Consider the following 15,918-nt stretch of genomic DNA (forward strand, 5'->3'; position numbering starts at 1 on the left):
AACGGAGCTGGAGGAATCAGACTCCCTGACTTCAGACTATAGTACAAAGCTACAGTAATCAAGACAATATGGTACTGGAACAAAAACAGAAATACAGATCACTGGTACAGGAGAGAAAGCCCAGAGATAAACCCACGCACCTGTGGTCAACTAATCTATGACAATGGAGGCAAGAACATACAATGGAGAAAAGACAGCCTCTTCAATAAGTGGTGCTGGGAAAACTGGACAGTTACATGGAAAAGAATGAAATTAGAACACTCCCTAACACCACACACAAAAATAAACTCAAAATGGATTAAAGACCTAAATGTAAGACCAGAAACTATAAAAGTCTTAGAGGAAAACATAGGAAAAACACTCTTTGCCATGAACCTCAGCAAGGGACTTCCCTGGTGGTGCAGTGGTTAAGAATCTGCTTGCCAATGCAGGGGACATGGGTTCAATCCCTGGTCCAGGAAGATCCCACATGCCACGGAGCAATTAAGCCCGTGTGCCACAACTACTGAGCTCACATGCCACAACTACTGAAGCCCATGCACCTAGAGCCTGTGCTCCGCAACAAGAGAAGCCACCACAATGAGAAGCCCATGCACCACAACAAAGATTAGCCCCTGCTTGCTGCAGCTAGAGAAAGCCCGCGTGCAGTAATGAAGACCCAATGCAGCCAAAAATAAATAAATTAAAAGAAATAAATTAAAAGAAAAGAAAAAGTACTCTTCTTTAAAAAAAAAAAAAGCACAGCAAGATCTTTTCTGACCCACCTCCTAGAGTAATGAAAATAAAAACAAAAATAAACAAATGGGACCTAATTAAAATTAAAAGCTTTTGCACAGCAAAAGAAACCATAAACAAGACAAAAAGACAACCTCATAATGGGAGAAACTATTTGCCAGTGAAACAGCGGACAAAGGATTAATCTCCAAAATATACAAGCAGCTCAATATCAAAAAAAAGAACAACCCAATTAAAAAATGGGCAGAAGACCTAAATAGACATTTCACTGAAGAAGACATACAGATGGCCAAGAGGCACATGAAAAGATGCTCAATATCATTAATTATTAGAGAAATGCAAATCAAAACTACAATGAGATATCACCTCACACCAGTCAGAATGGCCATCACCAAAAAAAAAATCTACGAACAATAAATGCTGCAGAGGGTGTGGAGAAAAGGGAACCCTCTTGCACTGTTGGTGGGAATGTAAATTGATACACCCACTATGGAGAACAGTATGGAGGTTCCTTAAAAATCTAAAAATAGAACTACCATAGGACCCAGCAATCCCACTACTGGGTATATACCCTGAGAAAATAATAATTCAAAAAGAGTCATGGATATGAGGAGGGGGAAGGGTACGCTGTGACAAAGCGAGAGAGAGGCATGGACATATATACACTACCAAACGTAAGGTAGATAGCTAGTGGGAAGCAGCCACATAGCACAGGGAGATCAGCTCGGTGCTTTGTGACCGCCTGGAGGGGTGGGATAGGGAGGGTGGGAGGGAGACGCAAGAGGGGAGAGATATGGGAACATATATATATGTATAACTGATTCACTTTGTTATAAAGCAGAAACTAACACACCATTGTAAAGCAATTATACCCCAATAAAGATGTTAAAAAAAAAAAGAGTCATGTACCACAATGTTCACTGCAACTCTATTTACAATAGCCAGGACATGGAAGCAACCTAAGTGTCCATCAACAGATGAATGGATAAAGAAGATGTGGCACATATATACAATGGAATATTACTCAGCCATAAAAAGAAATGAAATTGAGTTATTTGTAGGGAGATGGATGGACCTAGAGTCTGTCACACAGAGTGGAGTAAGTCAGAAAGAGAAAAACAAATACTGTGTGCTAACACATATATATGGAACCTAAGAAAAAAAAGTGGTCATGAAGAACCTAGGGGCAAGATGGGAATAAAGACACAGACCTACTAGAGAATGGACTTGAGGATATGGGGAGGGGGAAGTGGCACATATATACAATGGAATATTACTCAGCTATGAAAAGAAATTGCATTATTTGTAGTGAGGTGGATGGACCTAAAGTCTGTCATACAGAATGAAGTAAGTCAGAAAGAGAAAAACAAATACCGTATGCTAACATATATTTATGGAATGTAAACAAAAAAAAAAGGTTCTGAAGAGCCTAGGAGCAGGACAGGAATAAAGACACAGACTTAGAGAATGGACTTGAGGACACAGGGAGTGGGAAGGGTAAGCTGGGATGAAGTGAGAGAGTGACATGGACATATATACGCTACCAAACGTAAAATAGATAGCTAGTGGGAAGCAGCCGCATAGCACAGGGAGATCAGCTCGGTGCTTTGTGACTACATAGAGAGGTGGGATAGGGAGGGTGGGAGGGAGACGCAAGAGGGAGGAGACATGGGGACGTATGTATATGTATAGCTGATTCACTTTGTTATAAAGCAGAAACTAACACACCATTGTAAAGCAATTATACTCCAATAAAGATGCATTAAAAAAAGAAAAAGGACTGGAATAGAAGCTACTGTAGCAATTGGGACCACTGAGTTACATTATTTCAAACCATAGAACACATTTTACAGCTCATAGTGTGCAAAAATGAGCAAAGAGATAGCACCTTAAATGAATATATAATGTTGCATATATAGCTCAGAGTATTCGTTTGATAGAGAATTGGAACAGGTAGATACCTAAAGTGGGGGAGATAAAGGCATGAAGAATTGGCTTACACCCCTTCATGAATGTATGCTCACATTTAACATGATACAGGCCAAGGGAGAGTCCCTGCTAGATAGATTCCTCCATTTTTCTGTGAGGTCTGAGGCAGAGAGGGCAGGGAAGATGTCGTTACTACTACACAATTCTTTCCCTGCAACACCTCAACTTTCTTTTTTCTGACCTGATGCAGTGGTCCTGGGACCAGGGCTACAACTGCAGGTGCCAGAAGCAGGGATGATCCCTAAATGAGAAACTGTAACTCTACCTTTAAACCTTGATGCCAGAATTCTGGGAATTCCCTGGCAGTCCAGTGGTTAGGGCTCTGTGCTTCCACTGCAGGGAGCACAGTTTCTATCCCTGGTCGGGGACCTAAGATCCCACCAGAATTCCTAAGGATCTAATGGGATGGGTTGTGCCTTCACCTGTTATATAGATAGGTCAAAGATGGCCTTTCTGTATTGGTCCTTAGGTTGTTTATTTCTTCACTGCAGGCTGAGACCCAATAGCTCAAAACCTGCTGATGCCAACTTAAATTTGTACACATCCAATTATTTTATAAATAGCCCAAACAAGTAGATTTTTCACCATTTAGAGCCTACCTGCTTTGCATACCCAACGAAACCTCACCCTACATCTGCTGGCAATAGATAAGGTAAGCCCGGGCTGTAAAAGACCCATGTTGCTGCTGCCCTTCAGGGCTCTCTGACCCAGAGACTCCCCACTTTGCTGCTGAGTGACATCACCTAGACACAAAAGCTCCCTCTCTTAACCCCTTATCCCCCAGCAGTTCCTTTGCCCTCCCCCTCCCCCTCCCCCTCCCCCTCCCCCTCCCCCTCCCCCTCCTCCTCCTCCTCCTCCTCCTCCTCCTCCTCCTCCTCCTCCTCCTCCTCCTCCTCCTCCTCGTACAGGCTCCTGCTGTGAGGCACTTCCCCAGCCTGCAAGCCCAGTAACACTCATGTGTGCTCCTGCCACCTCGTGGTCATATTTTTTTCTTGATAACCCCCAAATACCTCAAACCCCGTAAGTGGCAATAAGGCAAGAACTTCTGGAGATAATTAGGAAATAGATATGGAGGCCACCCAGTCAGCAGGAAAATCAATTAGCAAAAATCCTGGATGGCCTCAAATGAGTGGGATTCAAAATTTGGAATGCCACTGCTTCGGTTTGGTGTGGCACTGCTCTGTACTGTATTACACCCTATATTTTGGGGGGTATCCTCCTGTGCTTCAATAGCCTGGCCAAGTGATAGCATCAGTATTTGAGTGAACACATGCCACTGGAACTAATTTGGGGGGGCCAGAGGGGCCCAGCTGCATGCGGTAGGAAGTCAGCCTGCCCACCTGGGTATCCATTAGGCAGGTGGTGGACACTGTAAGACCTGTGGGCCTGAACAGAAAAGGGGGAGGGGTGCACACCTCTGGACTGAGGGGTGGATACCCCTGACCCCATAATGGGCTATAATGGGAGGAGCTCCCTGACAATGGCCAGTGATTCAGCGTTACTCTGTGACGAAAGGACATCCTTGCCGCTGGGGACCACTGTGGCAGCTAAACAAGTCTATAAGGCAGAGGCATCAGGCCAAGGTTAGTCCCCAAAGTGCAGTTGGGGAAGGCACCTTTGCAAACAGCTAGCCTGACTCTGATGCTGTCGCACTTGGATCTGCTGTTACAGGTGGCATCATTCTAGCCCTTCCCTGGAGGGCTATCTGGACCCCAACACTTGGGCTGAGGCAGCTAAAGCATTACTTAAAGTGACAAAGACAAGGAAGTTATCTTCCTGCCTCTCCCAGGACTCCTAAACAGGGGGCCATCCTGTTGAATGAGAGAGGCAAGCCAGAACTTCCTCTTGATGGCTTCTCACCAGGCCACAGTCTGGTGAGGAGGTAGGAGCTTACACTCGTTGGAAGACCAGATGGAGGGGAGGGCCCTGGAGAAGAGGACTGGTGCCCTCTAGAGGCCCAGGCAGCACGATGCCAGTATGGTCATGGTGAGGAGAATCTACCCTCCACCCAGGACCACCCACAAAGTAACAGAAGACACAAGAGGGGAAGGTCAAAAAAAAGGGACAGGTTCTCACTTGGGGGAAGCGACACATCCCCCTTCTCCCTGAGGCCCAGTCCTCCATAAGGACAGAGTTCGGGAACCAAATGAAAAAGGGACTGCCTGGCTGTATAGAATGTATCAGGCAGAGAGCGAGAATTCCACCTAACAGGGTCTAGAATTAAACAATTGGCGGCCACAGAATGGGATGGAAAAATGGGCCCCTGGTAAGGGATCTTGCACAATTAGTGAGGAAGGGAGGAAGGACCCCCAGAGGCAGCTTTGGACCCTAGTTCACATATACCTTGTTGATATGGATTTTTTAATGGCTTGGAGGGCCACCCACCCGACATGAGGCCTCATAATCACCTGGGCAGACTGTCAACGGAAAACACCAGCTGAGGCCAAAGATCTCCTCCATCAGCTAGGGATGCTGGAGTGGGCTTATCAGGTAACAGATGGTGTGCAGCAGGATGACTGGGCAAGTGGGAGGAGGGTGAATAGAGTCCTGAGTCCACAGCGTTGTTTCTCAGAGGGGCTCCTGACAAAGGTAAGTCCTCTTTACTGGCAGTGATGGTTAACACAAAAACAGTTCAAAAGTCACAGCTGCCCTTGGATTTAATAGAAACCCCTGAAAGACAAACTCAGATCCAAGTGTTTAAGCCACCTGGCCTAAATCAAAATTACTATCGAGAGTGAAGCCTCCCCCCTCCTAAGTCAAACAAACTTACAGCTTGGCCTCTGCTTAAGCGTGAACTCTGAGAAAACAAGACAGGTTATATATTAGTCAGAATTTTCCAGTGAAGCAGAACCAATAGGATGTATATATAAAAAGAGGGGTTTTTTTCATAAGGAATTGGCTCACAGGGTTATCCTGGCAAGTCCCAAGGTCTACAGTCCTCAAGCTGGAGCCCTAGGAGAGACCATGGTATAGTTCCAGTCCAGAGATTTGCTGGCTTGAGGTCTAGGAGGAGCCAATGTTTCAATTTGAGTCCCAAGGCAGGAAAAAATGTACCAGCTCAAGGGAGTCAGGCAGGAAGAAATTCCCTCTTACGTATGGGAGGGTCACCTTTTTGTTCTATTCAGACCTTCATCTAATTGGATGAGACCCGCCAACACTGGGGAGGGTGATCTGCTTTACTCAGCCTACCAATTCAAATGCTAATCTCATCCAGAACCTTACAGACATGCCCAGAATAATGTTTGACCAAATGTCTTGGCATTTGTGACCCAGTCAAGTTGACACATAAACTTAACCATCACAGGTTAAGGGACAAGAGGGCCCCAAATTGGAGGTTCTCTGATAAATTAGTGCAGCAGTAGTACTACTTACTAGGGTTAGATTATGAGCTGCGGCAGCCTTCCCTTTCAGAGGCAGCCTCATCTTTAGTACTTGCCTCTGGTCTCCACCAGTGGCCAGGACAGCCCACACAGAGGGATCCAGCAGTCACAGAAGTAGGGCCCCACCTGGAAGAGAATAGCCCTTGTAACACATTAACTGTAGTTTGGGCTCCAGAACACAAACACACTGGCTGGCTCTGTTGGACACAGGTGCTCAAACCTTCCTAATCCCAGGGAGCATTCATGCTTTAAAGGGAACTCCCCCTCCCCCCAAAAGAGGTGACTGACTTCAGAGGACAATTAATTAAAAGGAAAATTACCCACTTAACTATTAAAATTGGCCCAGATTTGCTAAAAGATGTTTCTTCCCTGGTGTTCCCTTGGAGACTATCCCTGTTCCCATTACTGGACCGGCTCAGTCAGCAGCTAACTTCATGGAACAAACCCAAGGCTTTTACTCTATTGGTGGGCGCCAACCAGTGGGGACCAGTTACCATTTCGTTATTGGTGTGGGCGGTAAACACGCCATAGTACAGGATATGACAAGGCACTGAGGGCCAGGCAGTCACAATCCTGAGCACCTCACTGAAAGGGGATGGGTAACTGCCTTCCTCCATAAGGTACAAGGCCCCTACCAGTCTGTTAAATTGGGCGGTTACATTCAGAACTGAGAAGGGCAAACTCTTCCCAATCCAATAAAATAAAAGCTCCTAGTGCTCCAACCTCCCACATCAGCAAGGAGGCCCAACATTTGGTAGAAAAGTTTGGATTCTGGTGCCAACACGTTCCTCACGTCTACTATTTGCTAGACCCTATCTATGTATTGAGTCGCCTGTAAGTCTTCCATTTTGAGTGAGGACCTGAGCTACAACAGGCACTAGATAAACTAAAGGAGGCTATCACTTCAGCTCTCCCACTAGTGCCCCAAGGATAGGACTTTACATTTAGAAGTTTCTGCTCCCACCCCAAAATTTTCTTCCTGGGGCCTCTGGACCAAATGGACACACAAACCTCTACCTGGGCTTTTGCTGTAAGGGGCTCCTAGCCTCAGCCCAGATGTATTTGCCACTGGAGAGGCAATTTCTAGCAGCATACAGGGCACTTATGGAAACTGAGGCCCTTTCTGGGGCAGAGCCAGTTATCCCACAGACAGAGATTCCTCGTATGCCCTACATAATGGAAGAAAAACTCCCCATAAAATCAGATTGGCATCAGAGGCCCCGTTATTAAAATGGAAATGCTATCTACAGGGTTGAGCTAAACCCAGCCCTACTGGAGTGTCACAAACTCCATGAGGAAATAACCACATACCTGCCACTGAAGCTAATTTTCCCAAACCCCAGAAATGCCTCTACCCCTTGCTCAATGGGGACGGGAGGGAGGATGGTCAGCACCCTCAAAACAAGCAAAGCAACTGTCTTCCTTTACTGATGCAGTGAGCACAAGGTGTAAGGGACCAGACAATAGAGAGCCACAGCCTGTCACCCCCAAATCCATACGGGGCACAGACCAAAGTGCCCAGTGGGCTGAGCCGCTATAATAGTCCTAGCAGTAGAGTATACCTTTGACAAACATTTTCCCAATGTTCATATTTTACTGACTCCTGGTTGGTGTTCATGAGCTAACTACTTGGTCAGGACTTTGGCAAAATCAGGGCTGGAAAATACAAGCCAAGACATTTGGGCTAAAGAGGTATGGGGCCAATTGCCACACTGGCTCCCACTCTGCCCATCTGGGTGCACCATACCTCGGCTCATACCAAACAAGACACAGAGGAAGTGCTCTACGACTCAAAGCCTGATGAGCTAACTGAACCACCAAAGCAGCTAGGGCTCTGGAAGGAGGGGGAGATCTCCAGACCTTTGGGAGGAGCCACCCTCCCCTTCTATCAGGGAGCACATGAGAGGTCAGGGCTTTGGGGCACCACAGGGTTATGAAAATGGATTGTTAGTAGAGGGGTCGGCTCAGCAGGGAGACAAAACATTAGTGGCTGTACCAGAAGCCAGAAATCTAGACATTGGGCCTACCTCACTGGAGGGACAATTTACAGAGGAGGAGGGCCACATCAGAGATGGCAAATTGATTTCATTGGGCCTCCCCCTGCAGCGGCAGGAACATATATGTTAACACATGGTTAATAGTGGTGGGTGCCCACAGAGGCCTTCCACTGATGGCTCTTGTGGGGCCCCAACCTCTGTTAATGTTACTGAAGTGTTAACACCGGAGCCTCACAGCCCTTGGGAGTGCTGCCAGTTATACAAACAGATCAAGGCTCCCACTGCAAAGCAACACAACAGCGGGCATTACAAAATCACATTGTGTGAGTTTTCACCTACTCCATTGTCCTACAGCAGCAGATGTCACAGAAAGGCATAAAGGGATTTTAAAACAAGGGCTCCTGAGAGAACCTGGAGGACGATGGTCCATCAAGTTCAAAAGTGCAGACGAAAGACATGACTGCACTGTATTAAAATTCACAACAAATGAAACGACCACCTGTAGAGACACTGTGACCTCTCCTGGTGGACACATCCACGCTGGACACAACCCAACTCCCAGTTTTCATGGACATGGGAGCCTTGCATGCTGCCCACAGCAAATGAACATCCACCTGGTACTTCCACCTTTTTCCCTTCTCCCTCGTAGAAAGTCCAGAGCCTAGCAGCCAATTCTCCCTTGATCCCAACAGGGACCTGCTGTGGACCACCAACTCTGGGACCACATTCAGCATGCTTCTGCTCCTCATCCAGTGTAAACTGAGCAGACCACTCACCACTATCTGGAGAGAGAGGCGTCCTCATCTGCCGCCCACATACTGCACTAAATCACCATAGAACAACCTTGGACCAGCTCCTGATACCCAGGAGGTGGAACTAATTACCCCTGGACTGGGTAACACCATTTGGACGATACCCAAGGGACAATCAGATCTCCTACTGCTGCCCACGGATGACCTCTGACTTTCACCCCTATTCTGTTGCCGTGCCCCTTCCATACCTGAGAAGTTCTCCCTTCACCAGTGTCGACTACACACCCGCTGATGGATCACCCTCCCCTGGCGAACTAAACCCTACTGTTGACAAGGTCTGGAAACAACACGCCACATGCACAACACGGGAGACACACAACATGGGTCAGGATGGGGACCACGGGAAGCACGCTCCTGGCCATTCAGTTGGTCGGTCCTACTAACATGACCACAGACACCACCACTGAGGCTAGCACTCCTCCTCCTTCCATCTCTACTGCTACCAGCAACACCCATTCTGGCTAAGCCAGGCTCTGAGAGGTGGCTTGTGACTCACAGGTGCCTTCTAATTCTGTGGGTCAACTCTAACTTCAAATATGTGGCCAATCGTGGGCTGAGCACATAACCAATTGAGTTGACTCAGGTGCTGAGTATGAGGTAGATAACATGCACATTTACTTGGCTATAACATTATAAGCTCCTATTAACACCACCTGGAATTGCACTAAGCCCCACAACTTGCCTTCACAGGAACACAGAATATAGGCAACAATGGGAGCCTTGGTGGGCCTGTAAGGGAATCCCTGGTAAAGGGCTTTCCCTATTACAAGCTTCCCCTTGCCCAACACTGGACACTGGGTTTGACTCAAAATTGCAGTAGATTTTTACTCAGCAGCAGCAGAACCCCGCAAGGACTTACCCTCATCAACCACACTAGCCACAACTCTCCAACGCCACAATCTTTCCAAATATTCCCCTGATACTAACCACTTTAGGATCACTAATTGGTGAGCGGATGGGCGGTAGGAACAGCGTATGTGCAGGACGCCACACAACAATGAAAAGAAACACAGCCAGTCATGTCCTAGGAGTTATCCACACAAATTAAATAAATTGCCCAAGGACTGGAACTCTTGGCTGAATCTCACCATACTTAAGCAGTCACGGTGTTAGATAACAGCATAGCTCTAGATTACCTATTTCTGGACCTTTATTAACACGTCTTGTTGCATGTTGGTTGTCAAAGAAGAACGAATCAGGACTTAGTAAGGAGAAACTATTTTTCAGAAGCATTATTGGAAGGGAGGGAAAGGGACTATTGTAATGGGGGAGGGCTGGTTGCAATAGGGAGAATGCTATGACCATAAGGTCTACAAGGGTCTCAAAATCAAGCAGAAAAAGGCTTTTCTTTCACAGGGTAAGGAGGAGGCAAGCAGAGATAAGCAGAATCTTTCAGAGAAGTTGAACAAGCAAGGGGAAATGGCCAGTGGGGTCTGACAGGAAAGTATCCTGCTGTTGTCAGTCAATTCTCAGGAGAAGCTGAGAAGGGAGGCAAATTTCACTTTTTTGTGTTTGCTCAGGCTTGGGGGCAAGCAGAGTTCAGGAACCTGTAGGAAGGGAGAATCCTGACTAAAGTTTGGTCAAGACAAAGCAGAGGGTAAACAACAGGTAATTGTGAACACTTAGTCGGTCCCCCTTGTTGTTTAAGTCAGACAAAATCTGTCCTTGAGCACTATTAGGGATGGAATAAGAGTCATTGGGAAGCTGAGTTGGGTCCAAATAGTTTTCAAGGGGGTGCTGGCCTTCACGTTCCTCTTGTTCCTGAAGAACTGACTACTGTATCATCTGTTGATTGTGCTGTTAGGCTGACAGCTGTTGGAAGACCTTAGCAATTAGGCATTTAACAAGAGAAATACTCAGAAATAAAATAAAATAATAGTTATTAAAGGTTGAATAAGCGAGTAAAACCAAGATTTGAGGTTCAGAGAGAGCAAGTCGAGAAGATTCCTAGACATTGGGCTTGAAGGGTATTCAGATAGTGGAGTGAAGATGACAATGGAAATCTGAAGAATTTTCTGGAATGTCTGGATGTTTTTGGTGATGGCATAACCATCAGAGAGGTTTCAGGGAACACATGCACAGCAATGGCTTCTGATCATTACAAAAGCGCTCCCCTTGAGAAGCCAGGCTGGTGTCCAATGCCAGACAATTATGAAGATCCACTCATTGGAGCTCCTGTAGTTCTCTGGCAATGATGTTAGTGGTTTTAGATGTTAGTGGTAAGATCCACAGTCATGGTTATTTTCTGTAGCAGAGCATAGAAGATGCAGGTGGTTGGGTGAACTTCTAAGTGGCCCACACTGCAGCAGCTCTAGGCATGCAGGTTGCCCATAGTTGACTTGTTGCAGCAAGTTTTTTAGATTTACTCCCAGTCTCTTAGCCTCTTGTTCTAAGGCTTCTTAAGAACCTGACGAGACAAGAAGAGCACAGCCTCCTTCTGGGGCTTGGATTCTGCCTAAGCTTGTAGTTGTAACATGTTTTGTAGACCTCTTGCCTCATCTAGTGTCTGGAAAACTTAAATCAGAGGTAATAGAGTAGTTAAGGTGAGAAAAGAAGGCAGTCTGGTTAAGCATAGATGGCCCTTTTTGAAGAGTATCGAGGTTGAAGGAGATTCCTTTTGAAGTCTAGGGGGAACAGCTAAAGGGACCCTGAGTGATAGCACAAAGGATGCCCTTAAATATGAGATGGCATAGGAATTTAAGGGAAGCTGGAGGCTTCCGGAGAAGAGGGAGAACATAACCAGCATTCTAAAGTAAGGTTGTGAGACTGTACTATGAGTTGAGTGAAGGAACGCTATAGATTCTGGGGTCCTTGCAGGGATGGCAGAATTGTTAAAGGGGAGAACAGCTTGGGTGAAGGGGAAGAGGAGATAATACAAATGAAGGCTCGTTATGGAAAGCTGCAGTTGTAATGGGGGGAGTTATGTGGATAGCAAAGATGATGCTGGAGGGGATAGAGAAAAAGGATGATACTGCAAGAAGAACAGTAAAAGTGGTGAGATTAGGAAGTATGTAAGAGAATCCTACAGGGTCTTGTTTGGCATCTTGGGTGGAAGCTGACCACCTCATGATGTCATCTACTTACTTGGTCTGAAGTTCTTAGGAAAGCAGTCTACCTTGTGGCAACATCTGCTTCTGGGGGCTCTCGAGAGACCCTCTGTTTATTTTTTTCAAGTTTAAAACATGTATTTAAAATGCAATTTATAAAATGCTTAATCTGCCGACTCAGGAGCCCGTGGTGCGGGGTGGGGTAGGGTGGGCAGCTGCCCATTAGACCAGCAGAGCGGGACTGCAGGGGTGCGGCCCTCCCTCCCATACCCTTCTGTTCAGATACCCAAGGGGCCCATGTGCACCCCTGGGATCACATGGCCGAACACAGGACTCCAGAGGTTTCCAGAGTCTTTGCCTACCAGGGAGGCTGGGGCGGCCCTGCCAGCCCACCTCTGAGCAGAGCATCCCCAGATGGGGCAGAGCTGCATATGGCTGGGCTAGACAGGGAGGGGTGGGGCAGTGGGCTCTGGAAGGGGCTGATGGTAGCAGATAGGGTGTTGCCGCCTGCCTGCAGGTGGGGAGCACCCTGACTGAGTGGGTGGCAAAGGGTTGGTCACCAGGCCCAGACCCCCAGCTCCTTTGGTTATAGGATGACATCAGAGTAGTGGCTCACGGGAAGCAGTGAGCTGGAAGGTCTGAGGCCTGGCTCACAGAGTCAGGGAGGAGCTGGGAGAAGGGGACAGTACTGTGAAGGCAGATAAGGGGCAGCAGCCTCAGGTTTCTGCCCCCCACTCCCCTGGTGTTTTGCAAGCCAAAGCCTACAGCTTACTTTTTTAAAAAAATTTTTTAAAAGAAAAGTGATTTATAAAAGCAAAAAATAAAAAATCTCCTTATTGTTAATATTTTAATATGCATTGTTATATGTATTGAATAAAATGTGAAAATAAAGAAAAAGAAAAAGCACCTAAGGAAAGTTACAGACAACTGCATAAAAACAACAACAGAAACCAAAAACACCCACAAACACACACACAAAATCCAAACTGTTTCCCCATCTCCCCTCCCACCTCCCCCCAACACCATAGCTTCCTGTTTTCATTTCTTTCTTTTTAAAATTTTGCCTGCCACCTCTCCATCTGGGAAGCCAGGATATGACTGCTGATGGGTGGTGACAGGCACACAGCAGGCAGAGCCCCATCTTTGGCCAGAGGGAGGTGGGAGCATCAGTCCCTACTACATCCTTGATCCACAGACACCCATCAGCCAGCCTCCCCTTGGCTCCCACTAGAGAAGGGGAGCAAGAACAGGTGGTCCCGATGGCTGAGCAATCAGCACTTCTGGCCTTCCCACCTGGCCCACCTCTGTACCTTCTCCAACTGAAAAGGATAGTTTCATCTTGGGCCAGAAACCACTATTACATGAGGGATGGACACTATCCATTTAGAATGCAGAAACTTGGTCTTGGCAGTGGAACTGTAAAGACAGCAGCAACCTTCTCCCGTCCCCACTCCTGGAGGTCCTTTCCCCTCAGAGCAGCCTGTGGGCACCATTCAACATCCTGCAGGTTCTTACTGACTGAAGCTTTGTTCCAGCTCTGCTCACAGACAATTGCCTGCCTTCATGTAGTTGTAAGCCTGTGGACTAATTGCTGACTCAACTGACAGCTGAACTCTCCTCCTAGGGGAAGATGTAGTGGGCCAAGACTTACACAAATGTCACACCAACCACTCCTGAGCGAGGAGGCCATCTGGCTGGCTGAGGGATATAAGGCGCAGTGTGATGGAAGAGATCAGAAAGCCCGAGAGGGGCCAGAGTGTACACACACAGCTGCTCTAGGCAGGGCCCCCTAAGTCTCTTCCACCTCAAAGAACCAAAGCAAATCTCCAGGCTCCAAGGACAGAGGGGAAACTGCCTTCATTCCAGGCCCTTGCTCTGGAAGACGGGTTGGAGGATAGCCTAGGCCTATGGGGAACCAGTCTGTCATTACCAATCTTTGCAACGCACAGCTTGTCTCTTCCCAAATGTATTGAGAATGGTCTGCTCCCAAGGTAGTGATTTCACAAGGGAAATGTGCTGGATAGAGTTACGGAGCTGATGCCATCAACAGAGATGGCACTCCACAGACCCTTGAGAGTTCTAAGCCTTGCTGGAGCAGGAAGATCTACCTACTTTCTGACCACACTCGGCAGAAGGCTCGGAGTCCTGGAGTCAAGACTCTCTCCTGGCTTTCCTTGTGCTGACAGCAAAATACTGAGCAAGGCTTGCAGCCCTTACTTTTTTTTTCTACTCTTTGGCCGCACCGCATGGCATGTGGGATCTTAGTTCCCCGAACAGGGATCCAACCCGCACCCCCTGCAGTGGAAGTGGGGAGCCTTAACCACTGGACCACCAGGGAAGTTCCTCACAGCCCTTACTCCTAAAGCCCCAAAGTGCAGCCTCACTCCTTGCCCACTTCTAGAAGTAGTAAGCCTCCTGAGAGGTTTTGGAAGGGGAAGTCTGTTCACTTGCCCTATCTTCCAAAATACACTAGAGGTGAGGGGTTGGCACCCTCCCCAGGCTCTCTGAGCCTATAGAGCTAGCCCAGTCTTCAGGTAGTGCCCAGATGCTCTGGGACTTAGCTGGGGGGAGGGAGGTATAGGCATGGGGTGCTCATCTGTCCTGGGGGCTGCAGAGCCCTGCCCCTTTTCTGGGCTGCAGTAGGAATACAGAAGCTAAGCTCGCCAAAATCCTATTGGTTAATGTTTCTAGTGAATTGCCTAGAAACATTTTTAAGTAGACTACCAAACTACTCTTTCTCAATTAAAAATTCATTAAACTGCTAAAACCCCTCCCATGCACTTCTACTTTTGCAAATCAAATATTGTATAAACAAACAAAAACAGGAAGCAAAGAAACAAAAAGGGTATTTTCAGATGGAACTTGCCTTTAAGTGATGAAAACATGCACTTGAGCGTGGGTGGATGGGAGTTCTCATTTGTGTTTTAAAATCCCAAATTAATGAGCATGATAAACTGTTATTGCTGGCACTGGCTTTACCCCAAGTGGCCAAGTGGTACTGCCTGACTCTCTGAGTCCTTGGTGGGTCCCCCCCAACCCTCCTCTAACCCCACCCTTTCCCTTTCCATTGACTTGGGACAGCCCTTCTAGACATGCCAATCACAGTGGGGGGAGGAAGGTCACAGTACATGGGGTTCAAGGTCACAGTGGGCGGAGCAAAGGGAATCACATTGCAAGTAAGTCAGGTTGTTCCCTCTGCTCAAGTCCAGCTGTCTGCCACAGCAGTGCGACCCACAGCGGACGACCCAAGAAGTGGTGACGGAGGCAGTGGCGGTGGCATCCTTTCCTGCCCGCATTTATCTGTGCTGTTTGAAGCCTTGTAACCCATCAGGACCCAACAGCTGTCTGATCACATTGTTGGGCTGCCTGCTGTCTTCAGGTTGGGAGATCCTGGCTGGCCTGTCGAGGATGGGTTTCTCTTGCTCCTCCTCTGGGCTGGCGCTGCCCATGATCCACTTCCAGGCCTCTGCGTACTCTGCCTCACGCTGCACTAGGGACTTGACGGGAAGGGCTGGCCTGCTGGTGGAGTTGGGGCTGCTGACCACACCAATGCTGGTGGGCTTCTTGAGGATGCGGATCTGTGGAGGGGCCCCATGGGAAGGCTATCGTCCTGAATCACAATGGGCACGTTGGAGGAGATTTGGATTTCCCCACTTTCTGCTGCCTCCCAGCTCTCAGGGACTTCCTCATCTTCCATCTTACTCACCGCTTTCAGAGACCCCCAGTTTAGAGTCTGCAGTTGGGATGGACTTCCATTTAGAGTAGATTTCAACATCTTTTCAGTTGAGAAACACCAATCCAGGGTTTGACCCCCCGGGGTTTGGCAGCAGTGTTAGTGATGTAAAGAGGATGATGCAAGGGCCCTTTTAATAGGGATCAAGATTAGTTTTCTGGTTGCCTTGAGAGAACTAAGTCTCCAATTTGTAGGTTATATAGTGGTTTGCATAGGAGAAATGAA

The 15,918-nt window shown here is 47.6% G+C and overlaps 1 pseudogene; it reads right to left on the reverse strand.

Moving 5' to 3' along the window:
* Nucleotides 1-15,256: 15,256 nt before the first annotated feature.
* Nucleotides 15,257-15,666, reverse strand: LOC136142836 (SUZ RNA-binding domain-containing pseudogene; annotated as a pseudogene).
* Nucleotides 15,667-15,918: the final 252 nt, after the last annotated feature.

The sequence above is a fragment of the Phocoena phocoena genome, chromosome X, assembly GCF_963924675.1.
Source record: "Phocoena phocoena chromosome X, mPhoPho1.1, whole genome shotgun sequence".
Lineage (NCBI taxonomy): Eukaryota > Metazoa > Chordata > Mammalia > Artiodactyla > Phocoenidae > Phocoena > Phocoena phocoena.